Here is a 27,742-nt window from a genome sequence, read left to right on the forward strand (position 1 = left end):
CTCCTTCCTCTACTCTCTCCTGTGAACCAGAGGCAGAGTGTGGGCGGGGTCAGCTGTGTGCTCAGAGAGTAAGGCCCCATTCACACTTGAGCGTTTTGCTGGCTCAAACGCTAGCGCTTTTGAAAGCGCTAATGTAATAAAACCCTATGGGCCCGTTTTTACTTGGGCGATTTGCGCTAATCGCCGCAAATCTGCCATTGGGAAACTCAAACACGTAGCCTGCACCATTTTAAGGCGATGTCCCGGCGATCGCGTTTCAGTGCTATAGAAGCGCAGAACAGAAATCGCTGCACTGTCCAGTGATTTTCCCATGTGAAATCGCGGAAAAATCACTCCCGCAAAAATTTCCGGCGTTTTGCGCTTCTAAGTGTGAATGGGGCCTAAGTCCATTCCAGCAGGCAGAAGGCAGGTGATTTTGTACAGAGTTAGAGTGAGAAACATGAAAGCACTGTGCAAGTAATTTGGATGCGAATGGGAGAAATGACACAGGGCGGTAGTTGACGAGGGTAGTGGGATCTATTTGCCTTCTTAAAACAAATGGTATTTGTGATAATTCAGCCTAAATGTGCCCATACATGGTACAAAAAAAACGTTTGATCTTCCTGTTTTTTCAAATAAAACTATCAAATCGAATAAAAATTGAAAATATATTTTTTTTTCAATCAATAAAATAAAGATTATCCCATTTTTTTTCTATAAAAATCCGATCAGACATATTGGAAGATTCTTTGTATTCGATTTAATGGAATAATCAAACTAAATGATCAAATCGAAAAAAAAGGGTACAATTTTTCGTTTTTTTTAAAGGTGCCCATACATGGTACAATTTTTCATTTTTTTTTTTCGATTAGATCATTTAGTTTGATTATTACATTAGATCGAATATAAACATTTTTCCAACGTGTGATCGGAATTTTATAATAAAAACTGGATAATCGTTAATTTTTCTTGATAAAAAAAAAAGATTCTTTACAGCTTTCATTCGATTCGATCATTTTGGTTGAAAAAAAAGGGAAACTCTAACGTTTTTATTGTACCATGTATGGGTACCATAAGTAAGCAACTGTGAAACATCTGGTGCTACCAGAGAGTGACTGGAACAGAGCAGCTTAGCTGGGCAGACTCAGCTCAAAAAAACCTTACCTGCAATGCTATTTTTGTGTGGACTTACCAAAGGGCTTAGCAATAGGGGTTGCAGAGGTTCCAACCGCATCGGGGCCCTCTCTCAACTTCAGTATTAGCTCTCTATTGGTCCTGTGCTCATAATAATGACTTCTATAGATACTTTAAATAGTGGTAATAATTAACAAACTGTCCACCATTCCCTACTTGGACCTCTGACACTGAAATTCTCATTGGCAGGTTTTGGTGTCTGTATCAATTGTTATGTATAGAGTGTTTGAGGGGCCCCAATGTAAAACTAACATCAGGGCCCACAGCTCCTTAGCTACGCCACTGGACTTACCCTTCAAGGTGTGCATACATTTTAGCAGCCATAATAAGTATAAACAAGCTGTGTTAATGCGCACACACACACACGCACGCACGCACGCACGCACACACACACACACACACACACACACGCGTTACCTGTTTACATGGGTAGAGCAGCCGTTTCCATCCTCCTAATTACAGTAATTCTCAGAATTCAGAGCACAAGGCCAATAGAATTAATTACAAAATGATGTGTTATTTTCGCTGTACAACTCTTCCTCAATTACCTCTGCACAGAGGCTTATGAATCAGCGCTGTAAAAATATCATAGGGGAAACAGAAAACAGGTTGTGGCGCACATTAAATGTGAAATGGGGAAGAACTACTAAACCCAGGACCATTTATGGGCATAAGCAATCTGCTAGGGCAGTCCTAGGTTTCAGGGTGTCACGTGATCAACAGGGGTGCCCAAATGTCCACTATCGCTAAAATCACAAACTTTAAAATACATGTAAACACACACAAAAAAGTAAGTTTCTTCCAGAATCAGAGCTATAATTTACTTTTCTCCTATGTTGCGGTAAGTTACAGTAGGTAGCATAATCTGACAGAACTGACAGGTTTTGGACTAGCCCATCTCCTCATGGGGGATTCTCAGGGTCAGGGATTTTTTTTTCAAAAACATTTAGTAAAGGCCAGGTGCTTTGTTCAACTGCCAAAAAGTGTGCAACGTGTAGGGATGCTGGCCAGCATCATTGTATAAATCCTTTTCAGGGAATATCTTTATAAAGAATAAACGCCTTGCTGAGAATCCCCCACGAAGAGATGGACCTTTCCAAAAACTGTCGGTTCTGTCATATTTCTAATACCTACTGTAAGTGACAGCAACAAAGGAGAAAAGGAGAAAAGTAATTTATGGCTCATTTTACTCTGGAAAAAATGTACTTCTTATTTGTATATGTTTGCACATATTTTAAATTTTTCAATTTTTCGCCATAGTGCCCCTTTAAGATTAATGATTTGCTTAGTTTCTAAAATATTTGGGCTAATTGGATTGTTCCAGTGTCTAGCAATTCCGATTCTAGTTGCTAGTAAAATATTTGCTACAAGAACCTTGTAATTGACCGGGATCCTCTCTAAACCTATGTTAACCTCCATGTCGGTAAGCCCGACAGTGTTGGGCTAGCCGCCGCAGGGGATCACATGGCTGTGTTAAAAAAAAAACTGGTTTATATTGTTAAGCTAGCACTTCGCTAGCTAACTATGTGTGGCAAGTCCCTCCGGTCCCCACCGATCGCCGCCGGTATACGTACCCCCAGGGATCCCAAGATGGCGCAGCCTCCCAATCAGCTCGAGGCTTCGCTATGGGGAGGATCGGGACTGCGCATGATGTCATAACGTCGATGACGTCATGACGTTAAGTCCGATCATCACCATAGTGACAGTGAAGCTCATTGCTGAAGCTGCGGCTCTCGTGGGATAGCGGACGGGTAAAAATTGCCGGCGGTGATCAGGGGGGGTCAGAGAGGTGCTGGGGGACTTGCCGCACATAGTTAGCTAGCCTAGAACACATTTTTTATTTAAAAAAAAAGTCCATCCCGCGGGCGCAGCCACTGCATTTGCGTACCGCCAGGGAGGTTAACCAGCAACATAGGAGAAAAGTAATTTATGGCTCATTTTCCTCTGGAAGAAACATACTTCTTATTTGTATATTTTACATAAATTTTACAATTTTTTACGATAGTGGTCCTTTAAAACCACCCTGGCGTTCTGATTAAATCGCCAGGGTGGCTGCGGGAGGGTTTTTTTTAAATAAAAAAAAAACTATTTCATGCAGCCAACTGAAAGTTGGCTGCATGAAAGCCCACTAGAGGGCGCTCCGGAGGCGATCTTCCGATCGCCTCCGGCGGCAAGAGATAACACGGAAGGCCGCAATGAGCGGCCCTCCGTGTTTCGCTTCCCTCGTCGCCATGGCGACGAGCGGAGTGACGTCATGGACGTCAGCCGACGTCCTGACGTCAGCCGCCTCCGATCCAGCCCTTAGCGCTGGCCGGAACTGTTTGTTCCGGCTACGATGGGCTCGGGCGGCTGGGGGGACCCTCTTTCGCCGCTGCACGCGGCGGATCGCCGCGCTGCAGCGGCGATCAGGCAGCACACGCGGCTGGCAAAGTGCCGGCTGCGTGTGCTGCTTTTTATTTGGTTGAAATCGGCCCAGCAGGGCCTGAGCGGCAGCCTCTGGCGGTGTTGGACGAGCTGAGCTCGTCCAGACCGCTCAGCAGGTTAAGTAAACTACTATGCCTGTGTGCAGGAATCTTGTTAACCCCTCAGACAAGGAGCTCCTCTGATTCTAGACCCACAAGATCAGCAGAGCTGCTGCCAAGCTTGAAATCTGCATCCTGTTGCCGAGCTACCCCACCAGCTGGTAAGGCACCAAGAACTCCAACTCTCCACACCCGATGCCTTGCATGGAGCACTGAAATATCTGTAATATCTACCCAGCGTTGGACTGGGAGCTGGGAGAGCTGAGGAAATCCACCTGCTGGCCAAGCAGCAGTAATCAGGTGTTGCTGCTCACAGTGAAGACTTGCTGCAGGTCTGTATTGGGAGTGATAACACAGGGTTACTGCTGCTTAGCCAGCAGGTGGATTTCCTCAGTTTTTCCACCTCCCAGTCCAACACTGTATCTACCTGGTCCACACTCCTCTTCCTTCTGGCTGTTGTTCACTTTATACTGCCATCCTCTGGCTCCTGATGCATGTCATGTGATCATGGCAGCATAGGGCTGCTGGGAGAAAGGAGACCCAATGCAGCGTGGACCAGGTAAATATAACAGCTCTTCTTGAGCTACTCTAAACATGATCATTTTGCTTGGGGGCCCGGGGCACTCTTATGCCTCTGACTTATGCCCTGGCTACAATGCATTGTTTTGTACACTGAACCTGTTGGTTCTACATCTGCTAACAAGGGTTACCCTATTACGCTGGCAAGTCACGTATCGATATTTCCATTTGACTCCTGGTCAATTTGGTGACCTTGATTGAATCTGCCAGTCCTCTATTGCCCCAACATATCCAATCAAATTACTTTCAATACAGCAGTTCATTGATCAAAAATCTGATAGGACAGGTTGGAAAATCTACATGTGAAGCTGGCAAGGCAGAATCAATGGCCTACCGCATTGCACTGTATCGTCAAGAAGTACAACACTTGAGGTTCCATTGATGCTGCTTTCCCCTGATATTGAAGCAGGATCTGCTGTATCAATACTACCAGCAGAGGTCTACCAGAAGTACTTCACAAATGGGTCACTTATTGCACTAACTCTGAAACTAGTCAACTATTTGAAAGAACCAATTTGTGAGCTTGGCTGCCAGTGCCCCTGAAATCATTGCTCGTTAAACTTGTTGAATGCAAGCAACACAAAAGTAAGGTCTACACTGATCAGAAGTGTGGCATGAGAGGGATACACTTTTAGCTTGAATTTCAGGTTAAAATTAACAATTTTGACCTGATGAAAAAGAGACAATTCAAATGTACTGCTGCACTTAGAGTGACAAGGCAACGAGAACCCTCCACATATGAATTGTCTGATGGAGGAATATGGAATGTTCCCACTACCTCTACTCCCTCCCTTTCTTCTTCCACTCTTCTTTGATAGTTAGGTCTCCTGCTTTAAAGATCTGTAGCTACAAATGATCCCCAACCACCCTATCAATAATATTACCACATGATCTGTGGTGTTATCCCCAAGTATTGCAGAATCCTCAGTATAGCCATATCCACAATGTGTCACCCCAGCATTGCCATATCCCCACAAGGAGGTGGGGGGGGGGGGCTGATGAGAGTGAAGGGGGCCCAGCAAGTTTGCCCAGTATGGGGCCAACATATTTCTGAAGGCAGCTCCTATCCTGACCCAATGCTTCCGTGAGCAAAGTCATCACTCTTCTGCTGCCAAGAAACTCCAGTACCTAGAATCAGAATAAATTTTATTCACCAGGTACACGATATGGCACAAAGAATTGTTGGCATAGACAGCTCAGCAGACCTTACATGGGCAAACACACACATGGGTACACATACACAGGGGGGTGGGGGTAGGCATACATTAGCCAAGATGATAATAATTTACAGTGAACACCGTATTGTACTAATGCATAAAAGATGCATAAATATACATTACATGGGGAAAGTATATGATATGGGGGGGGGGGTGGTTATGAGTTGAGGGCCAGGACAGCTTGGGGAATAAGAAGTTTCTGTGCCTGAAGGTCCTGGTGGAGTTCTGAAGAGGCAATCTGATGGGAGTAGGTTGAGATAATGGTTGCCGGGGTAGGAAGGATCGTTTGCATCTTAATTGCCCTGAACTGTAGGCTGAAGTAGTTCAGGAGATCTAGAGATGGGAGGGGGGTCCCTGTGATCTTTTCTGTGGCTTTGATGGCCCTCTGTAGCTTGTGCTTGTCGCTAGCAGAGGTGCCCACGTACCATAAAATGATGGAGGAAAAAGAAGAGAATCAACTCAGTGGTAGAAGTGAGTCAGAAGGGCGCAAGACATGCCAACATTTTTCAGTTGGGGCAGGAATTAAAGCCATTGTTGAGCCTCATTCTGCATTTTGGAGGCGTTTTCCTCCCACCTTAGGTTACTAAAGATGGTGGTACTGTGGACTCTGGTGACCTCAGAGCTCTCAATGGGAACCGGGGGAAGTTCAGGGGGGTTGTTCCTTAAGTCAATGTTCTTTGCTGAATTGCGGACAAGCTTATTGTCCTTACACCAGTGGCAAATCTTTTCAATCTCCTGGTGGGAGGCTTGTTCGCCGCTCTTGTCCAGGAGGCCTATGCTTGACAGGGTCCTTCTGTGAGATGCAGGAGTTTGGTTATAGGGAGAACAAGATTGGCGACAGGACACATCCTTGGGGAGCGCCTGTTTTGGTGTTCCCCCTTGTGTTACCCAACCTTCTTTGGGATGGGTGTTCTATTTTGGTTAGGTGTTCTCCCACGCTTACAACCAACTTGGAATCCTTTGCTAAGATTGCGACCATGTCTAGTGCTTCTGAACATGGGAGTGGAGTCGGGGTTGTTGCTCTCTACCTGCCTTCAGTGGTTGGTTGCCCATCTGCAAACTTTGTTTGCAAGTACCACTGTCTACTCTTTGTTGTGAGTTACTACACTATTGGGGCTCCCGTGTTTTCTGTGTTTTTACTCTCAGGGTGTCCCTCTTTGATCACCCTACACAGCTGCCTGCGTTGGTGGTTAACAAAAAGTGAAGGTGTTGAGTTACACCACTTGGGTTCTGTCGGGAAGGAAGTCCTTCAACCACGTGCAGAGGGTGGGATGCACGTTGAGTTGTATCAGCTTGTCGTAGAGGATGTTGGGGCTAATATTGAAAGCAGAGCTGAGTTCGAGAAGGAGGATCCTGGCATAGGTGGCTGGTTTGTCCACATGGGACAGAATGTACTCCAGGCTAATATTTATAGCATCATCTACAGACCTGTTTGTTTTGTAAGCGAACTGGAAAGGACCAGTCTGGCTATTGGTGGTGAGTTTCAGGTGTGACAGAACCACCCTTTCAAAGAGCTTCATGACATTTCAGGTTAGTGCGATAGGTCTGAAGACGTTGAGGTCTTCAGTACCTGGTTTCTTCGGGACTGGGACTATGGTGGACTTCTTTGAGCAGGAGGGGACCTTGCCTTCTCTTAGAGATTGTGAGAGCAGAGTGGAGAGGACAGGGGCCAGCTGGGTAGCGCAGATTTTTGGGCACTGTATTGTCACCCCATCCAAGCCTGAGCTTTCCTTCAAATCAGGTTGCGTAGAACCACCCCCTTGTCCACTGTTAGTGGTGGGTGCAAGGTCATTATGGGTTGGGGTTTTCAACAGGGGTAATTGGGTTTTGATGGTGGATGCGGGCTGGGCTGGTGTTTGATTGGTTTACCTTGAACCTACAGTAGAACCTGTTTAGTGCCTCAGCAAGCTTGGTGCTGGGAGTCGCACATTGGGGGGAGCTCTTATAGTCGGTGGCCTCTTCAACAGTTCCGAGTAAAATGGCAAACATCAGAAATTGCTTTGTTCTAAGTACCATGTTCCGTTCTGCCATTGAAGTCAATAGCACAGATTTCGGCGGTTAATAAGAAAGCCTCCATACATGCTATCATCACCAAATTTGCCACAAATGAATAATGTTAGGGAGATTAGTAGGAACATGGCCCAAAAAAATTAGAAAAGGGCATGTCATTTTTGAGAAAATGTATTTGAAAGTTTCTTCAAAAAAATGTTTATTAAACTTGGTAAAATGACACTTTGCTGCAGTACACTACTGCATTCTGAGTTCTGAATACAAGTTGCATACATTTCATTAAAATTGACAGCCCACTCCCAATCCTCTTTAACCCTGTCACCCATGCAGTCTTAAATTGTAGTAAGAGAACAGAGGCGCCAGCAGGATAAAAAGTAATAAAATCTCTAAAAAGTTGCTGGGAGGCAGTGGTGGACTTACCTCTGGAAAGCAGACATGAAAGACTGTCTGAATTTATATAAACACATTTATTATAGGTACCCCAACAGATGCAACGCATTTCGCAGGCACAGCCCGCTTCACAGAGGCACTATACGTGCTATTGGCGAGATCTGGTTTGTCCCCTACTTTATTGCCTGATGAAGCTGGCTGTGCCTGCGAAACGCATTGCATGTTTTGGGGTACCTATAATAAATTTGTTTGTATAAATTCACAGTCTTTCATGTCTGCTTTCTGGAGGCAAGCCCACCACTGCCTCCCAGCAACATTTTAGAGATGTTATTACTTTTTATCCTGCTGGCGCCTCTGTTCTCTTACTACGATACTGTATCCACCCTTGGTGGAGGGGTGACCTACCCCCTTCTTTCCGATCTACAGAGAGCGACATCTTATTCCTGAGTGAGGACAGGTCTAATCTAATAAATGAACCATTAATACTTGCCTTAACTCTGGATAATCCCATGCAAGTACCCTCAGAAATGATCCAGTGCTAAGGGGCCCACGCCACTGCACGGAGATAAATGGCGATAGACGGCATTCGTTTTTCAGAAGCTGGGAATGCGAAAATTGACTTCTCAAACAAGAATTTTTGGCAAATAGTGACATCAACAAGATGGCTGATTGTGTTAAAAATGCTTTAGTTGCCTCAAATTTTTATACAATCATTTTGTTCACCCCACTGAATTAAAGCTGAAAATCTGCACTTCAACTGCATCTGCGTTGTTTCATTTAAAATTTATTGTGGTAATGTACAGAACCAAATTTAGAAAAAAGTTGTCTCTGCCCAAATATTGGACCTGACTGTATGTTTCACCATACCTTGTCCACTTCTTATCTGCAGCTTAGTTAGAGTGTGAGCTTCTCTGAGGACAGTCCGTGACATGAATGTGTACTCAGTAAAAGTACCGCTGAAGAAATAAATACTAAAAATATTCAAAATAATAATACCCACAGTTTAGCACCACTCAAAACTCTCCTTAAAAATGTGCATCTGACTCCACCCCCTGCCTGTCCAAAATTTGTGGTGTCCAGATTTTTTGGTCTTTTTCTCATTGAACTATTAGAAACCAGGTCGGCAACCCTGCATTGACTTCAATAGAAATTGTCTTCAGAACACGAAAATCAGAACACAAAATTCGGTATTTGCCTGCTGAACACCGAATTTCAACGAATTTGGAACTCTGCTGTTCCGACTATCCCTAATAGGGAGTAGTATGAGATCTTGCCTTAGATTCCCCCTCCCCCACCCCTGAAAAGAGCAAACACGCTTCAGATAAGTTCATCTGTTGAGGAAGATGTGGCCCAAAGGACATAGAGCAGCATCTGAACAGCTTGAAGTCTGGAGAGAGTGGAGAGGAGCAGTACAGTCAGCTCTGAAGGGGGGTTGGGATTAAATCATCCTCTAAAATTGTGGACTCCTACAGAAAGTACAATGGGGGTTGGGGGTGAAGGGGGATCCGCAAATCCACATGAAAGAAAATTCTGGATACAGGCTTGCACATTACGGTGATCGACTGTATGATCTTTTTAAAGTCCATCTATTGACACAACAACATGCTTACTTTTGTACTGCCAGTCAGTGGCAGAACTTGTAATATATAACTAATTTCATTGATTGGTATTATTTAAAAGGAAATAAACATGGCAGCCTCCATATTCTTCTCACTTCAAACGGAACTGAAATAAACTAAAAAAATAAGAGTTTCACTTCTGCCAGCCCCCTGCAGCCGATCTGTTCCCTCGCAGCCACTCACCGATGCTCCAGTACCCCGCAGCAGCTCACTTTCACTTCGCGCAGTTTGAGTGCATTGTGCCTGCATGGCCTTGGCCACGCGTGTCCTCGTTCATGCTCCCTTAGCCGGATGTGTACTACAGTAGACATTGTCTTGTACTGCGCCTGCGCAAGACTCTCCTGGCTATGGGAACACGTACTAGGATATACGTGGCCAGGGCGCAGTGGAGGTCGACTTAGAAGTGAGCCGTGAGCGGGGGAACGGAGGATCGGTCCAGGACGGCACGGGCACAGGTTGGCTGCAGGGGGCTGGCAGAAGCGGTAGCAGTATATTTGGGAGTAAACTTTAGCAAAAAGGAAAAAACCTTGAAGTCCTTTTTGTGGTAATCTATTTTGCCTACAGTAAACTTCTTTATATATGTAGAAAGAACCATATAAAACTAGCAAGTTCTAAAGTCTGGTGGAACAAAAAGGGGGCTGGCAGAAGCCCCAGGTAAGTAAGTAAAACTCTTATTTTTTTTAAGTTTATTTCAGTTCAACCACACCCACAAAGCCAGCTGTTAAAGCGGACCTGAACTCTTGCAAAGGACGGAAGGAAAACAGAGAAATGCACCCTGTATGTATTTAGTTAGTTTTGCCTGTCTACTTTCCCCTCATCTGTGCCTAATCACAAGTTGTAATTAGATCTCCCGTGTCAGCTGACTGCCACGGCAGAGAGGCTAGTTTGAAAGTGCAGGATGCCAACAATATGTCTGCTTCCATGAAAGCAGGAAGAAGATACACAGCAGATTTATTGCATGATTTGTATCAGCTGTAACAAAGAAATGTTTTTTCTTTAAAGGTTATTAAGCTGTTGCGTATCTATCAGAGCAGAGAGCAAGTTCTGAATTCAGGTCCGCTTAAAAGCTTTCAGAAAGGCTGCTTCAGGTCATAACATTTTCATATCTGGATTTTTCACTACAAAAGCTTTGTCTGGCAGAAAGCTATAACATCTGTGCAGTCTGTTTAGTATCTGCTGGCTGCTATATTTAGAGCTATAGTATGCCGGGATAGGGGGGAACAGCACACCTGATATGACCGCACAGCAGCCAGTGCCCATCATATTAGTCCTCATTCTCCACTTTGCATGACAAGAAATCATTTTTGGTCACAGTTCATGCAGCAATGTAAATCTCATGCCGACATAAGGTGAAGGTTATCCCTATTTTCTTCATGTTCTTTTTCTTTTTTTCTTAATAATGTTGTTGAACTGACACACTGTTGCTATGATACCATTGTCGCCATCATTTACCCTGACCTTTATTGGCCGTGAAAAATGCCTATATTGAATTACTGGGCTTTAGCAAAAGGAACAATGTTGACGCTTCTGTTGGAAGACTGCTGGGTGAGTATAGGAAAGAAAGCTCGGAGGTCAGTAAGGCAAGAGACTAAAAATAGAACTATTGTCCTATAGCTGATCCCTCCACGATGTTAAATAAATGCTAGCACTGTCCTAAAAAATGTATATATACCGTGTATATAAAAAATTGTCCGCTGAGGCTGATAACTCTCCTCCTTTTATTTATTAAAGATATACTGTAGTTCTGATTCTTGAATTGTTTGAATAGCAAATGCATTCCCTGATTTAGAGCAGTAATTATGTTAAAAAGGAACCTAAAGTGAGAGGGATATGGAGGCTGACATATTTTTCTTTTAAACAATACCAACTGCCTGCATGTCCTGCTAATTCTCTGCCTCTAATACTTTTAGCCATAGACCCTGAACAAGCATGCAGATCACATGTTTCTGACTGAAGTCGGACTAGATTGTTTCAGATGTGTGATTCAAACACTACTGCAGCCAAAGAGCTCAGCAGGACTGCCAGGCATCTGGTATTGTTTCAAAATAAATAAATATGGCTGCCTTTAGATTCACTTTAAAGTGGACCTGTAACCTGACGTACTTGTGTGCAAATTAGGGTTTCCAACTCATTTTTTTTCTGTTTCACTGACAGCCCAGAAAATGTATTGTTGAGGAAATATTATTTTTTTTACATTTTTTTTATATATTAAAACACATATAAAAAGACAAAACATGTCCTCAGGCAGCTGTATCTGTCATGGAAATTTTCAGCACAATGGGGACTGGATGCTTCAGGGACTGCCTGGTGGGCTGCAGATGAGTTCTGGGTACTTCTCCTGCACATGATCAAAAGCACACAGGTGACATCAGAACATGTAGTTTAAAAGGGGTGTTGGGGGTCTTTTTGCCATAGCAAGTGGAGAAAAAAAAAAAGAGTTGGAAGGGAAAAAGCAGAGATGAGGAAAGAAATGTGCAAGTGCCTCAACCTGTTCTTGGTTAGCCCTTTAGATACTTCTGACTAGAGATGTCCCGAACGGTTCGCCCGCGAACGGTTCCAGGCGAACTTTAGGTGGTTCACGTTCGCCGGCGAACTTTTGCGGAAGTTCGATTCGCCCCCATGATACTCCATTGAGCAGAACTTTGACCCTCTACATCACAGTCAGCAGGCACATTGTCACCAATCACACTACACTCACTCTTGGAGCCCTCCCCCCCCCCCCTTATAAAAGGCAAGGTTTTCCTGTCGTTTTACTCACTCGTCTGCCTACAGTAATTAGTTAAGGGACAGCTGCTGACAGGCTCTGCTAGAGAGATTTTAGTTAGGGTCTTGTAGGTTTATTTCCAGCTGATTGTTATTCCTTATATTACTCCCTCTCTCCCTCCTCCTGGAGGGAGGAGGGTCTCATCTTCCAGGGAATTGTAGTACCTACCACACACTGAGACCTGGGTTCAATTCCCAGCCCAGCCTGAGTTCAATTCCCAGCCAATGTGAGTTGGCTTTTGAGATGCTACAAATCGTTAAAGTGAACCTTAAGTCAGAAAAAAAATGAGTTTTACTCACCTGGGGCTTCTACCAGCCCCCTGCAGCAGTCCTGTGCCCTCGCAGCCAGTCACTAATCCTCTTACTTACTTCCTCCCTCCAAAAGACACACATACATCCCCATAAAATCATTCAATAGCAACTGCATGCACAGTCTTTGTGGTACACAGTCTGTGTGGCACAATTGGTTAGTGCATTTGGCTGTTAACTGCAAGGTTGGTGGTTCAAGCCCAACCAGGCATGGCCTGGCCTGACCTTTTGTGTTCTCTCTCTCTCTCTCTTTCTCTCTCCCTCCTCTTCCTGTATCATCTCCCAGGGAATTGTAGTTTTTCTTTTCCAATATATTTTATTGAATGAGATTTGCAAACAGGTTATAACCGTGTACATGGTAGAGCAAGAAAATTATTTATAACACAGTTTGTTAGCCATTCAGGTGAGATTGTTTACAAATTCCATTTTTATTAGTTAAGGTATCACTCCTCTTTTAGAATGAGCTACTAGAGTTAGAGTGCAACGCCGAGGAGAAGAGGAGAAAAAGGAGAAAAGAGTAGGTAGAGATAAGAGGAGAGAGGAAAGGAAAGGGAGGAAGAGAAAAGGAGAGCAGAGGAAAGTAGTGCTTAGGTAGGTGTGTGGAAAGCTATGAGGTGGAGAGTGGAGTGTGGCATTTTAACTGCGACGACAGGTATTCTAGAGATAAGGCTCTGGGATTGGGGTCAGGTTATGACATTATACCTTTGTACTCGACAGAATCTTTGAACTCGTACCAACAAGCCCATATTTTAGAGATTTTGTCAATTTGTTCCTGGGCTATAAAGATCTGTTCTTCCAACTCTCTCACCTTTTCGATTCTCGAAAACCACTGTTTCAGGGTAGGGACAAGTTTTGTTTTCCAGAGTGCTGGTATAGTTGCTCTGGCCGCTGAGATCATGTGAGGGACTATAGATTTCTTATACTGGGCAGGGGAATAGGTTGAGTTGTGTAGAAGAAAAACATCTGGGCTGTAAGGCATATTGCAACTCGAGATTTGTTGGGTAAGCCTGTGGACGTCTTTCCAGAATCTCTTTATTAGAGGACAGTCAAACATCAAATGGAGCAAGTTGCCAGGGCCTTTTTCACAACGCCAGCAAGTATTAGGTAAGTTGGGCATAAATTTGCTTAAAATTTCCGGGGTCCTGTACCATAGGGTGAGAAATTTGTAGTTCTGTTCCCTAATTCTTGTGTTCCTTGAGGATTTATGTGTGTTGGAGTATATAGTGAGCCATTGATCTTCTGATAATGGTGAACCTAGGAGTTTATCCCACTTTTTCCTGAAAATAGGAGTAAGTGGAGATTGGGCGTATTGCAAAAGATTGTAGTTCCATGAGAGCATATGACGCTTCACAGTTTTAGATTCACATCTTTGGTCAAATTGTGTGAGATTGCTGGTTGCTCCCTGCTTAAGAACAGGTGTCTCTAAGAAGTGGCGGATCTGGAAAAACGTCCAATAAGGCAGGGGTTGATCTGAAGTAGGGTGTGCTATGATGTCCCGGGTTTTAAGTTTTCCGGATGCCATAAATTGGTGTACCCTGGGGAGTTCTACCTTTGCCCAGGTTCTAAGGTAAGCTGAATCATTACCTGGTGTAAAGAGAGGATGTCCTATCAGTGGGGTCATAGGCCCGTTTAAAAGGGAGATTTTATATTTTTTGCAGCATGTCAAGAAGGCTTGTTTTGTTGTTACTATGAGAGGGTGGTCTAGTTTACTACCTCTAGTGGGACTGGATGGTACCCATGGGAAGCCCCCTATTTGAGTGCCTATAATCTCCTGCTCTATCTTAACCCAATCTTTCTGGCCTAATGAGGATGTCCAGTCAATAATTCGTACTAGATGTGAAGCAAGGTGATAAAGTCTTAGGTTCGGGAGGCCTGAGCCACCTTTATCTAAGGGTAGAGAAAGAGTACTGTTGTTAAGCCTTACTTTTTTATATCCCCATATGAATTGGTTGAGTGAAGTTTGCAGTTTTTTCAGGAAGGTTGGAGGTAGGTGGACAGGGACCGTCTGAAAAAAGTATAAGAGTTGTGGAAGGATTGTCATCTTAATAGATGCCATCCTCCCAAACCAAGATAGGCCTTTGAGCTTGTTCCAGTCTGTTAATTCTTTTTGAATTTTATCTCTAAGAGGGCCATAGTTGAGGTCAAAGAGATCATCTAGGTTCGCAGGTAGTTTGATACCCAGGTATGGGATTGCTTTTGTCTCCCATTTAAAGGGGAATCTTTCTCTACAAATCGTCACTGTTTCTGCTTTAAGGGTAATGTTGAGTGCAAAGGATTTGTCGTAGTTGATTTTTAGATTGGAGATTAGACCAAAACTGTGAAGGGCTTGTATCAGGTTCGGGAGAGTGGTTAAGGGGTTTGACAGAAAAAATAACATATCGTCAGCAAAAGCTGCTATTTTATATTCATCCCGACCAATCTTGATACCTTGAATGTCAGCATTTGATCTAACCTGATTTAGAAAGGGCTCCAAGCAGAGTATATAAATTAAAGGGGATAGGGGGCACCCCTGCCTAGTGCCGTTTGAGATAGGGAAGGACTTTGAGAGAGAGAGGTTCGCCTTTACTTTTGCCGATGGATTATTATAGAGCAAATTAATCCAGGAGGTGAGCTGCGTGCCTAATCCTAGATTAGCAAGTACCGCCTTAATGTAGTTCCAGGAGACCCTATCAAATGCCTTCTCGGCATCGGTCGACAGCAAAAAGCCCTCCGACCGATGCCGAGCGAGCCAGTACTGAATCCCAATAGCTTTTGCCGTGTTGTCCCTGCCTTCCCTTCCAGGGACAAATCCGACCTGGTCTTGATGGGTGAGCTGTGGAAGGAGTGGTGTGATTCTGTTTGCCAAGGCCTTGGCAAATATCTTGATATCGCAATTGAGAAGCGAGATTGGTCTGTAATTGTTACAGAGAGTAGAATCTTTTCCTTCCTTATGAATTACCGTCACATGAGCTTCTAAAAGCTGCACTGAGGGCACAGTTTGGTCTGATACACTATTGAAGGCCTTAGTGAAGCAAGGTGCCAAGGCCTTGGCAAAGAGCTTGTAATATTGGGCGGTCAGCCCATCAGGCCCTGGGCTCTTTCCTGATTTTAGATTTTTAACAATGCTCAGGAATTCCCCTTGGTCTATTGGGAGTTCTAATTCTTTCACCACATCCGTTTTTAACGGGCTGAATCCGTATTTTTGTAGGTATTCCTGGATCAGCCTATTTTTATCTGCTTGTGGAGGTGTATCTTTACTAGCTGAGTGAAGGTTATATAGGCCCAGGTAGTAATTGCGAAAGGCTTCTAAGATTGCCGGGGTAGTGATATGGTTCTGACCTTTGGAGTTGGTAATTATTGATATTAGTTGTCTAGCCCTCCTTCGTTTAAGTTTTCTTGCTAAGAAGGTGCCTATTTTGTTATCCCATTCATAGAAGGCTTTTTCTGATTGGAGGATAGAGGATTGTGCTTTCCTCTCTAAAACCTGTTTGAGGTCTTGTCTCTTGTGGTGGAGGGTGGCAAGGGTGTCTTCCCTAGAGTTCTTTTGGTGAGCTTGTTCTAATTGCGCAATTTCTTTTAGTAGGGTCTGTACTCGAAGGTATTTTTCTCTTTTCTTTCGCGCTCCCAGCTTAATAAGTTCTCCCCTTACAACCACTTTATGGGCTTCCCAAATGGCCAGGGGCGAAGCTTCGCATGTTAAGTTATGTTTCATGTAATCTGATAAAATCCTAGTGATCTCCCTGGAGGACTCCAAATCTTCCAAAAGCTCTGGGTTTAGTTTCCAGTTAAATTGGGAAGTTTTTAGAAAGGGGATTTTAAGCTTTAGAAACACTGGTGCGTGATCAGAGAAGGCTATAGAGCCTATATACGCTTTTGCAACATATTCTATGTCAAGTTGAGTAATTTGCAAGTGATCAATGCGCGAATATTTCCCGTGTGGGGCAGAGTAATATGTAAAGTCTTTGCCCTGGGGATTCAGAGTCCTCCAGACATCCACCAAGGAGAGATCATGTAGCTTGTCTTTAACCCTTTTTATCATTTTGTAGGGGAGTTGGGTTTTGCCATTTGAGGTGTCAATTGGCGGGTGCAGAGGTATATTCAAATCATCTCCCCAAATGATCATGCCTTTAGCGTAGTCAAGTAGTTTGTTAGCAGTAGTAGTTAGGAAAGACTCTTGTTTGTCATTGGGCGCATAGACCGAGGCTAGAGTGATATCTCTGTTACCTAGTGTGCAGTTGGCAAATATAAATCTACCCTCAGGGTCTGCTAGGTGGTCTTTTACCTGTAGTTCACACCTTTTATGTAGAATGATAGATACTCCTCTGGTTTTACCTGCTGGAGAAGTGGAGTGGTAGCTCCTGGTATAGTTTTTATCCCTTAAATAGGGTGTATGTCGGTTGGAGAAATGTGTTTCCTGAATCATAGCGACCATGATGTCTTGGCTTTGGAGAAGATGCAAAAGAGCTGAACGCCTTTCAGGAGTATTAAGCCCATTGACATTGTGGGATGTTACTGTCCAAAGGACTGAGTCCTTTTGTAAGGACATTGTGTAGAGATCTATTAAGCTGCCACTCCACTTGACCGCCTCTTCACTACTGGAGGAGAAAGAGAGAAGAGGGATAGAACAAAGAATGAAAATGGAAATGAAGGAAGAAGGAGAGATAGTTAACATGAGCACAAGCACAAGTTAGCGTGAATTAAATGCCAGAAGAATCTTATGTGCTTTAACTGTGATTAGAAGCAATTACGGTGTAGACAGATCAGCTAGTGACCTGTCTAGTAAGTTAACCGATTGAGTGTCAGTGCAGTTGTATACACTGTGTGGGGGTTAAGACGACAAGAATCGAGTCAATGGAGCTCGAGGAATTATCCTGTGTCGACCCACCACGGTTTCCTGGTTTCAGGGTGCGTATGAGAGGTGCGCCTTAGGTAGTTTTATTCCCGGGGAACCCAGGGTCTAGCAGAGCCAGGAATAGGGAGCTCTTAATATTGAGGTCATCCGTAGTTGCTGGTCTGATCATCTCCCAAGTTTACTATTGGCACCAAATGAGAAAGTACGCGCCCTGAAAGGAAGAAAGTACCTTATTAAAGCTTAGACAGATGATTAGTATATATCCAATAATTAACCCAACTACGTAGAACTATAAACTAAATTAACCTTTGAACCTTTAAGTTTATAACGTTGTGGCACACATATAAACAGGGGGTGCGTAGTAGTATAACAAGTATAATGTAGTTTGCGCCTTGAGCAAGGTAGGTATAACATTGTTTGGTTCTTTATGGATAACCCAGTTCTGCTATCCTGGGATGGTAAGTATACGGGGGGAGAACAAAAAGACTATTTAACTGTCATATCTGTTATGCAGGGTATGGTGCTAAAAGAATTAAGTGAACATTGGCCTAGTGAGTCTACTCGGGAGTTAAATAGGCAAATAAAGCCAAGAGATGGTCTAAAGGTTCACCAGGGTACTGGGATGGAAAAGAGGAAAAAGTCACCCATCAGCGTTGTCTTGTGGGTCTGGGCCTTGATCAGCGTCACTCTCCTCAGATGCAGACCTTGTATTGTCCTCCTGTAAGTCATCTTCAGCGGGTTCAGAGACTTGACTGAAGCGTCTCCTACGGGCCTGTTGTTGGTCACTGGAGTTACTCAAAGCGCGGTCACGTCTCCTTGCGGATCCTATACGGTCGGCCGCTGTCAGGGTCGGGGGTCCGTCTCCGTTTGTGAGGTGTTGCCAGTCTGGGAGTTCAACCGTAGGGATATGGAATGCCCTGCAGAAGTATTCCAGGTCTAAGGGGTGCCTCAGGTTAGCAGTGATCGAGCCCTTCGTTGCTTGTAGGCAGAAGGGAAAGCGCCAGCGATAAACAATGCCGTTTTCTCTTAGGATCTGTAGTAAAGGCTTCAGTGCTCTCCTAGTCTGCAAGGTGATAATCGACAGATCCTGATAAAGCTGGATGGTGACATCCTTAAAGTGGATCTCATCTTGCTGTCTAGCTTTCCTCATGATTTCTTCTTTCAGCGAGAAGCTCGATAGGCAGCAGATTATGTCGCGCGGAGGGCCTTCTTCTCGTCCCTTTGGGCGGAGTGCACGGTGCGCTCTTTCAATTGCTATGGGGCTGTCTTTGGGCCTTTCTAGGAGTTGGTTAAAGATGGCGATTACCGCCTCTAGGAGGGATTCTTGGGATACCACCTCTGGAATGCCCCTTATCCTGATGTTGTTGCGACGTCCTCTGTTATCTAAGTCCTCCAGTTTTTGCTGAAATTCAAACATCCTATTATCTTGCTTTTCTGATTTGGTCTGTAAGTCGCTTACTTGTGTGCGAGTGTCTTTTCCCTCCTTCTCTAGAGAGGACAGTCTAGAGTGAATCTGCGTCACATCTTCTCTGAGGTCTGCTATGGCGGAGGCGAATGATTCTTTTATGTCCGCAGCTATCTCTTTCATGATTGCCACTGTCGGCATGTTATTTAGCTTCTCAAGTACCTTGGAGTCTTTTTGTCCCCGGGTTGTGCCTGAAGAAGAGTCTTCTGAAGGGCTGGGTGAAGTTGCCGCCATAATGGGAGAGGAGCGCCCTGTGTTTCCGCTCTTCTGCGCTCTAAACATCTCCGGAACGTTTTTCGGTGGTCGGGTTGTGTAGTCCCCCGGGTTCTTAGAGGTCCCGGTAGTCTTTTTGTCCTCTTTCATCGTTGGGATTTGGCTGGAAACCAGGATTTGGTGGGTGCACGGACGGAGCTCTCTTAGCAAGCAGCCATCTCAGAGCGGTGCCAAGCCACGCCCCCAATTGTAGTTTTTCAAAAGCCAGCTTACATACCATGGCTGGAAATTGAACCCAGGCTGGGCTGGGAATTGTACCAAGGTCTCAGTGTGTGGTAGGCAACTGACTTAACCGCTATACCGCCAACAACACTACATGCTGAAGCCAGCCTAGCATGTACCATTATGATCAATCCTAGAGAAAAATTAGCTTGCTTAACGATTTGTAGCATGTCAAAAGCCAACTCACATTGGCTGGGAATTGAACCCAGGCTGGGCTGGGAATTAAACCCAGGTCTTAGTGTGTGGTAGGTAACGGACTTAACCACTATACCACCAACACTACATGCTGAAGCCAGCCTAGCATGTACCATTATGATCAATCCAAGAGAAAAATTAGCTTGCTTAACGATTTGTAGCATGTCAAAAGCCAACTCACATTGGCTGGGAATCGAACCCAGGACTCAGTGTGTGGTAGCTAGGCAGAAAAAAAATGAGTTTTACTCACCTGGGACTTCTACCAGCCCCCTGCAGCAGTCCTGTGCCCTCGCAGCCACTCACTAATCCTCTGGTCCCCCGCTGCCAGCTAGTTTCGTTTTTGCCAACAGGCCCGTCAGGACTGGCCAGACGTAGCTTTTTCCGCATTCCCGACTGTAATTAGCGCTATTGCCTACAAAAATACGCGTTGCCGCATTACGAACGCATACATATGCGGCAACGCGTATTTTTGTACGCGTTGCGGTCCGCAATAGCGCTAATTACAATCTCTTGGATTGATCATAATGGTACATGCTAGGCTGGCTTCAGCATGTAGTGTTGGTGGTATAGTGGTTAAGTCAGTTAGCTACCACACACTGAGTCCTGGGTTCGATTCCCAGCCAATGTGAGTTGGCTTTTGACATGCTACAAATCGTTAAGCAAGCTAATTTTTCTCTTGGATTGATCATAATGGTACATGCTAGGCTGGCTACAGCATGTAGTGTTGGTGGTACAGTGGTTAAGTCAGTTACCTACCTCACACTGAGACCTGGGTTTAATTCCCAGCCCAGCCTGGGTTCAATTCCTACCCAATGTTAGTTGGCTTTTGACATGTACAAATCGTTAAGCAAGCTAATTTTTCTCTTGGATTGATCATAATGGTACATGCTAGGCTTCAGCATGTAGTGTTGTTGGTGGTATAGTGGTTAAAGAAAGTCTGAAGCAAGAATAAATCTCGCTTCAGACCTCATAGATAGCAGGGGCATGTGTGCCCCTGCTAAAACGCCGCTATTGCGCCACTAAACGGGGGTCCCTTCACCCCCAAATCCCCTCGGTGCAGCGGGGGAGCGCTTCCTGGTTGGGGCAGGGCTAACCGCCGCAGCCCTGCCCCACGCTTGTCTGTCAGCCCGTATCTCCGCCTCTCCCCGCCCCTCTCAGTCTTCCTTCACTGAGAGGGGCGGGGGAGAGGCGGCGATGCTCCGCTGATAGACGCGACTGGAGGCAGGGCTGCACCCGTTAGCCCTGCCTCCAGGAGCGACCAAGTGTACGACCAAGTCTTGCGGGGGTGGGTTTGGGGGTGAAGGGACCCCTGTTTAGCGGCGCGATAGCGGCGGTTTAGCAGGGGCACACATGCCCCTGCTAACTATGAGCTCTGAAGCGAGATTTATTCTCGCTTCAGAGTCTCTTTAAGTGAGTTACCTACCACACACTGCGACCTGGGTTCAATTCCCAGCCCAGCCTGGGTTCAATTCCCAGCCACGGTATGTAAGCTGGCTTTTGAAATACTACAATTCCCTGGAAGATGAGACCCTCCTCCCTCCTGGAGGAGGGAGAGAGAGAGGGAGGAGGGAGAGACTCCTGATGTCATAAAGCAGTGTAGGCCTGCAATTGAACATTCAATGAAATTTCTGACCTTAAAACACTGCTTTGTATCAAATACAGAATTTTTTCTGGGATTTTTGATGTGTATTTTACTCAACCATGTCTTCCTCCAGGTATTAGACCCCTTGAAACATATTTTCTATCATTTTTCCAGTCAGAAGAAATTTTTCAAAATTTTTAAGTTCGCCTTTCCATTGAAGTCTATTGCGGTTCGCAAAAGTTCGCGCGAACCAAACCTCCCGCGAAAGTTCGTGAATGGTGTTCGCGAACCGAAAATCGGAGGTTCGTGACATCTCTCTACTTCTGACCTCCCGCATATGACCCTGGCTTGTTGGACTACTCTTACATAATGGATTGATACTGTGTTTCCTTCTGTTATTTCTTGTTGCAAACCTGAACTGCCTGATTATCCTTCTTGCCCTTATCTTGCCTAGTGGGGTTCTGGTGGTACTTTGACCTTGACGCATTCAGTCCCAATACTTTGTGCTCTTAATGCTGGGAATAGACGGTTTGAAGTGATTAGATGGTTCCATAGATAATTTCCGACATGTCCAATCTCCCTTTCGATCCCTTCACCACTTGATTCCTGATAGAAATGAATGGAAAAAGATAAGAAAAACAAGCGGAAGATAAGAGAATTGACTGCAGAATCGAGCGGCAAAAACAATTGAGAGGAGAATTGATGGCCAGAAACGAACCATATATTCCCAGCATAAGGCCTGGTTGTGACCATATGCTGGTAAAACATATACATTCTGCATGGAGGCCCACCACACAGGGTGGAGAGTGTAGCGTAGGGACTGAGAAGAAGGTAAGAGTTCCACCAGATTGTGCAAAGAGTCTGTGGAAGAAGATCTGTCCTCTTCAAGCTCTTCCATTTAACTAACCTCCTGAACAGATGTATACTGTAATTTTAAGACACGAAGAAGGGTCCCAGTGACCCAAAACAAGTCAACATTGTTGCCTGAAAAGAATATCTAAGAGAATTTATATTTCACTATTTTTGAATGGGCTTATCATTGTTACGAATGGATGGATATACAGTATATATAGTATTGAAAAAATTGTCATGTACCTTTACACTTTTGTATTTTTTGAAACAATTAAAATAAACTCATTTTCACTGCTGGTTTCTGGATACCTTTCCTGCTATCCTTGAACTTGATTAACCACTTTGCAACCAGACCTTGTTTCCCCCTTATGGACCAGAGCCGTTTTGATGTTTCAGCCATGACCCTAGTTAATCAGAAATAACTTTATCCCTACTCATCACACTTAAGTGATCTATATACCATTTTTTCAAGGCAAACTAAGCTTTCATTGGGGTGTATTTTTTACTAAGAAAATAGTTGTTTTCTATTCATTTTAATGGGAAAAAAATAGGAAAAAAAATAAAAATGCATGATTTCTCAGTTTTTATCGGTTCCAGCTTAAAAATAAAATGTGCTACTGCCATAAAAACCATGCCACTAGTATTATGTCCCCCAGAATAGATAGCCAGATGTGTGCCAGTATCAGCCCCCCCCCCCCCCCCCCAGGATAGTCAGATATGTCCACAATATAAGCTCCCCCAGTATAGTCAGATGTGTCCCCTGCATTTGCCACCCCCAGCATAGATTGTCAGATGCGTCCCTAAAAATAGTGCCCCTAATTATAGCCAGATGTGCCCCTGGAATCAGCATTCCCCCGTTTTAGCCGGATATGCCCCAGGATTAGCACCGGCCCCCCCATCATAGCCAAATGTGCCCCCGGTATTAGATTATCCCCCCCCAGGGTAACCAGATGTGCCCTACTAATAGACACTCCCCCCCCCTCAGTTAGCCAGATGTCCCCCAGTGATCTTAACATCCCCCCCTTTTAAATACCCCCTCCCCTCCCCCAGGATCGATAGCTAGATGCCCCCCCCCCCCCAATCAGGCAGCCCCCTCCAATAATAAATAGTTTTAAAAAATCATCCAGCAAGCAGCCTAACTCACCTTACCTCAATACTGTGACTATCCTGAAGCCCGAGCCTCCGATCCCTGCTCTGCAGTCAGCCCCGCTATGCCGAATATCCAGTCCCGGCTTGATGACGTCACCAAGCTGGGACCGGATATTCGGCATAGCGGGGCTGACTGCAGAGCGGGGATCGGAGGCTCGGGCTTCAGGATAGTCGCAGGAACGAGGTAAGGTGAGTGAGGCTGTTCGCTAGAGGATTTTTTTTAACTATTTATGCACGGAGGGGGACAGATGAAGGGTCGCTGCAGTTGACTACTGCAGGGATCATTCATGGGAGGGGGGTGAACTAATTGGCTATAAGGGAACTTGTTCCCTTTCGCCAATTAGTAAGGCAGCTGACAGTCCTGAGGGGTGCGCTCTGAAGCGCACCCGATCGTGCTCAGCAGGGCTGCAAACAAGTCAGTTTATCTATGTCATTGTGGCTTGGAGGGTGCCTCAGATGCGTGTATCAAAAAAGGGCGCATGGAAAAAAGGGCACGGGGTATAGCCGAAATTGTAAGTTTGAATGCAAAACCATCTTTTTAGTTTAAGAGGTTATAAACGATAATTTAGTGCTAAATAGGTTAAATAAACGGAAATGTAATGGCAAAATACCGTCTATAACAGTAAACGAATTCTGAAATGAAACGTCAAATAGCGTCTATAGCAAAAACGATATTTACACTTGTATTAAGCATAGTACTAGAATGGTAGGTTTTACAGGTATTTTACTACAATTATACCTAACTTTAGGGTCACAGATATCTCTCCTTATTCATACCCCTCACACCTAGACCCCCCCCCCCTTTGTGTAAATACACATAATGTAATAAATTGTATATATTACATATATTGTACTGTAACTATACCTAACCTTACGCCAAAACTGAGGAGAGGGGAAATTCCCCTCACACTTCATCAGTTAACTCTATGTGTAGCTCTGTGTGTGACAGAGAGAGAGAGCTCCCAACAGCTGCAGCTCCTGTGTCCTGTGTTTCTGACAGAAGTGTCTGAAGAGAGCAGAGGAAATGTAACTAATTGTCACAGCTTTTCATACTGTTTTTGCTTTCAGAGTTTGATATGTTTGATATTTTCTTTCTGTAGTCTGATATGCAACTCTGGCTGTGCATTGAAGCAGACACCCCTTCTGCAATTGATTTGTCCCAATATAGCTAAATCCTACCCTCAATAAATTACAGCTTTTGCCTCTGATATTTAACATTAAAAGTAGGAAAATGTTTACACAGCTACTTAGACATTATTTGTACATTGTCATTTTAGAACACTTGGGTATTGATAGTATTCCTTTAAGATGCCACAAGCCGTTATACCGCAACACCCCCACCTCACTTTGAATGTCGCGCAGGTGGTACATTGAAGTGTGGTAAGTCGTGTTACAAAGCGGCCATTATGCCACACCACTGTGAACCTAGCCTTAGACACCGTTCGTAGTAGGGCATTGCGGTGCAACATAACGGCCACTCTGTAACGTGGCTTGCCCCACTGCAATGTGCCAGCTATTGCAACATTCACAGTATGGTGGGGGCGTTGCGGTTTGACTGTTGACCCTCAACTTGTTCTAAGTTTTTAATTTTGCCCCCCCTGTCTATTTCAGCTTGCTACTAGAGATGGCGAACCTACCGCAAAAGTTTGGTTCGCGCGAACTTTCGCGAACCGCAATAGACTTCAATGGGGAGGCAAACTTTGAAAACTAGAAACATTTATGCTGGCCACAAAAGTGATGGAAAAGATGTTTCAAGGGTTCTAACACCTGGAGGGGGGCATAGCGGAGTGGGATAGACGCCAAAAGTCCCGGGGAAAAATCCGGATTGGACGCAAAGCAGCGTTTTAAGGGCAGAAATCACATTGAATGCTAAACTGCAGGCCTAAAGTGCTTTAAAACATCTTGCATGTGTATACATCAATCAGGGAATGTAATTAGAGTACTGCTTCACACTGACACACCAAACTCACTGCGTAACGCACCACAAACAGCTGTTTGCGTAGTGACAGCTGTGTTGGACTGGTGCGCATCATGGCCAGATTTCGCTTCCTCACTCAGTGATGTCAGGTAAAGTCTGACTGCCTTATCAACTTTCAATTGTTCTTTCTCTAACATAGTTAAAGCTTACAACTATTTTTTAAAATACTTTTCTGCTGGCTGTTCACTGCCTGTAACGAGAATCTGTTATGGAGGGCAAGTCTGCCGTTGCGAGTGACCACGGGTAATGGTCGGGGAATCCTGGTTCGATTCCGGTCCGGAGTGGGAGCCTAAGAAACGGTTAACACCACCACACTTCCAAGGAAGTTACCACCACCACAATACAGGAGGACTTTCGAGGCCCTGCTGTATATGAGATGAAACAACTTTAAATCCTTTAAGAATCTGCTATGGAGGGCAAGTCTGCCATCCATTCAAGTGTTGAGGAAACACCTGATTCCGATGTAAATATCTCCCACAACTGTCCCTCTTCATGCTCCTCCACAGCTTAATCCACCACTCTACGCACGGCACGCTCCAGGAAGTAAGCGTAGGGGATCAAGTCGCTGATGGTGCTTTCACTGCGACTCACCAGGTTGGTCACCGCCTCAAACAGCCGCATGAGTCTGCATGCATTTCGCATCAGTGTCCAGTTGTTGAGCCAGAGCATCCCCATCTCCCCAGATTGTGTCCTTATACTGAAATTGTAGAGGTACTGGGTGACGGCTTTCTCCTGTTCTAGCAGGCGAGAGAACATGACCAGGGTCAAATTCCAGCGAGTCGGGCTATCACATATCAAGCGTCTCACCGGCAAGTTGTTTCTCCGCTGAATGTCCGCAAAGCGTGCCATGGCCGTGTAAGACCGCCTGAAATGCCCACACAACTTCCTGGCCTGCTTCAGGACGTCCTCTAAGCCTGGGTACTTTGACACAAATCTTTGAATGACAAGATTCAGCACATGTGCCATGCAGGGTACATGTGTCAGCTATCCCAAACTCAAAGCGGAAAGGAGATTGCTGCCGTTGTCACACACCACGTTGCCGATCTCCAGCTGGTGCGGGGTCAGCCACTGATCCACCTGTTTGTTAAGAGCAGCCAGGAGAGCTGCTCCAGTGTGACTCTCTGCTTTGAGGCAAGACATGTCTAATATGGCATGACACCGTCGTACCTGGCATGCAGCATAGGCCGTGGGGAGATGGGGCTGTGTAGCTGGAGAGGAGATCGCAGCACCAGTACAGTTGAACTGCCACTCAGCCAAGGAGGAGGAGGAGGACGTCAGCGAAGAGAATGTAGCAGGAGGAGGGGAGGTGGCAGGAGGCCTGCCTGCAAGCCGTGGAGGATTCACACGTTGGTCCGCTGCACAGCCACGTACTCCCTGCTTGCCATCGGTCACCAGGTTGACCCAATGGGCTGTGTAAGTTATGTACCTGCCCTGAACGTGCTTGGCAGACCAGGCATCAGTGGTCAGTGGTGATACATGGCGCCGGACACTGCCACCAGCTGTTTCTGACAACGAGCTCCCCCTGCTTCTTTCAGCAACTTGTCTCCTCCTACTCCCCTCTGACTCCCCCTCTGAACTGTCCCCCTGTTCATCTCCTCTATTGGGAACATATGTGGTATCCATATCATCGTCATCATCATAATCATACTGCCCAGCTTCACTTGCCTCAGACACCTCCAAAACTGCACCAACAGCAGGTACTTCATCATCTTCACATGTTATGTCCATAGTGCCGCCGCCTAACTCAGACATATGAGGTGGTGTAACTTGCTTAGCTCCTTCATCTGGTTGTAACATAAATGGCTGTGAATCAGTTAACTCGCCCCCAATTAACTCCTGCGAAGTGTCAAATGCAACGGATGTGGTGCTTGTAGTAGTGCTGGTGGCTGCGGAAGATGAGGTGTTCTGTGTTAAATAGTCAACCACGTCCTGACAATCTTGGGAGTTGATGGGACGTGCCTTCTTCTGAGCACTGTACTTTGGTCGAGGGCCGCATGAAATCACATCAACACGACCTCGCACAGACCTGCTGGGTGGCCTTCCTCTGGGTCTGCCTCTACCTCTCCCTGTTTTGTCCGTTGTGTCCATATAGGGAAGGGGGGGATGAAGTGAAAGGTATGCACTGACTTGACTAATACAATGTGCAGTCACACAGGTGCAGTTAACAGGTATGCATGGAATGGCATATCACACTGCGTGCACTCAAGTAGGTAGGTGGGTGCACTGAATACAACAGGTAGGTATATACAGTGATGAGGCGGGTGCACTGAACACAACAGGTAGATATATGCAGTGATGGGTATTACAATGTGCACCTGTCACACACAGACAGGTAGCGGACAGGCACAATGACACAGCGTGTGCTCATGTAGGTAGGTGGGTGCACTGTGAACAACAGATAGGTAGGTAGGTAGGTATATGCAGTACTGGGTATTACAATTTGCACCTGTCACACACAGACAGGTAGTGGACAGGCACAGTGACACTGTGTGCGCTCACTTAGGTGGGTGGGTGCACAATGAACAACAGGTAGGTAGGTAGGTATATGCAGTACTGGGTATTAAGATGTGCACCTGTCACACACAGACAGGTAGCGGACAGGCACAGTGACAC

At 45.2% G+C, this 27,742-nt stretch overlaps 1 protein-coding gene across 1 annotated transcript in view; it reads right to left on the minus strand.

The window, feature by feature from the left end:
- Positions 1-27,742, minus strand: part of LOC137526098 (BAI1-associated protein 3-like) — a 279,756-nt gene that overhangs the window by 45,099 nt on the left and 206,915 nt on the right. The gene's annotated exons all lie outside the window — the stretch shown is intronic.

The sequence above is a fragment of the Hyperolius riggenbachi genome, chromosome 7 (genome assembly GCF_040937935.1).
Source record: "Hyperolius riggenbachi isolate aHypRig1 chromosome 7, aHypRig1.pri, whole genome shotgun sequence".
Lineage (NCBI taxonomy): Eukaryota > Metazoa > Chordata > Amphibia > Anura > Hyperoliidae > Hyperolius > Hyperolius riggenbachi.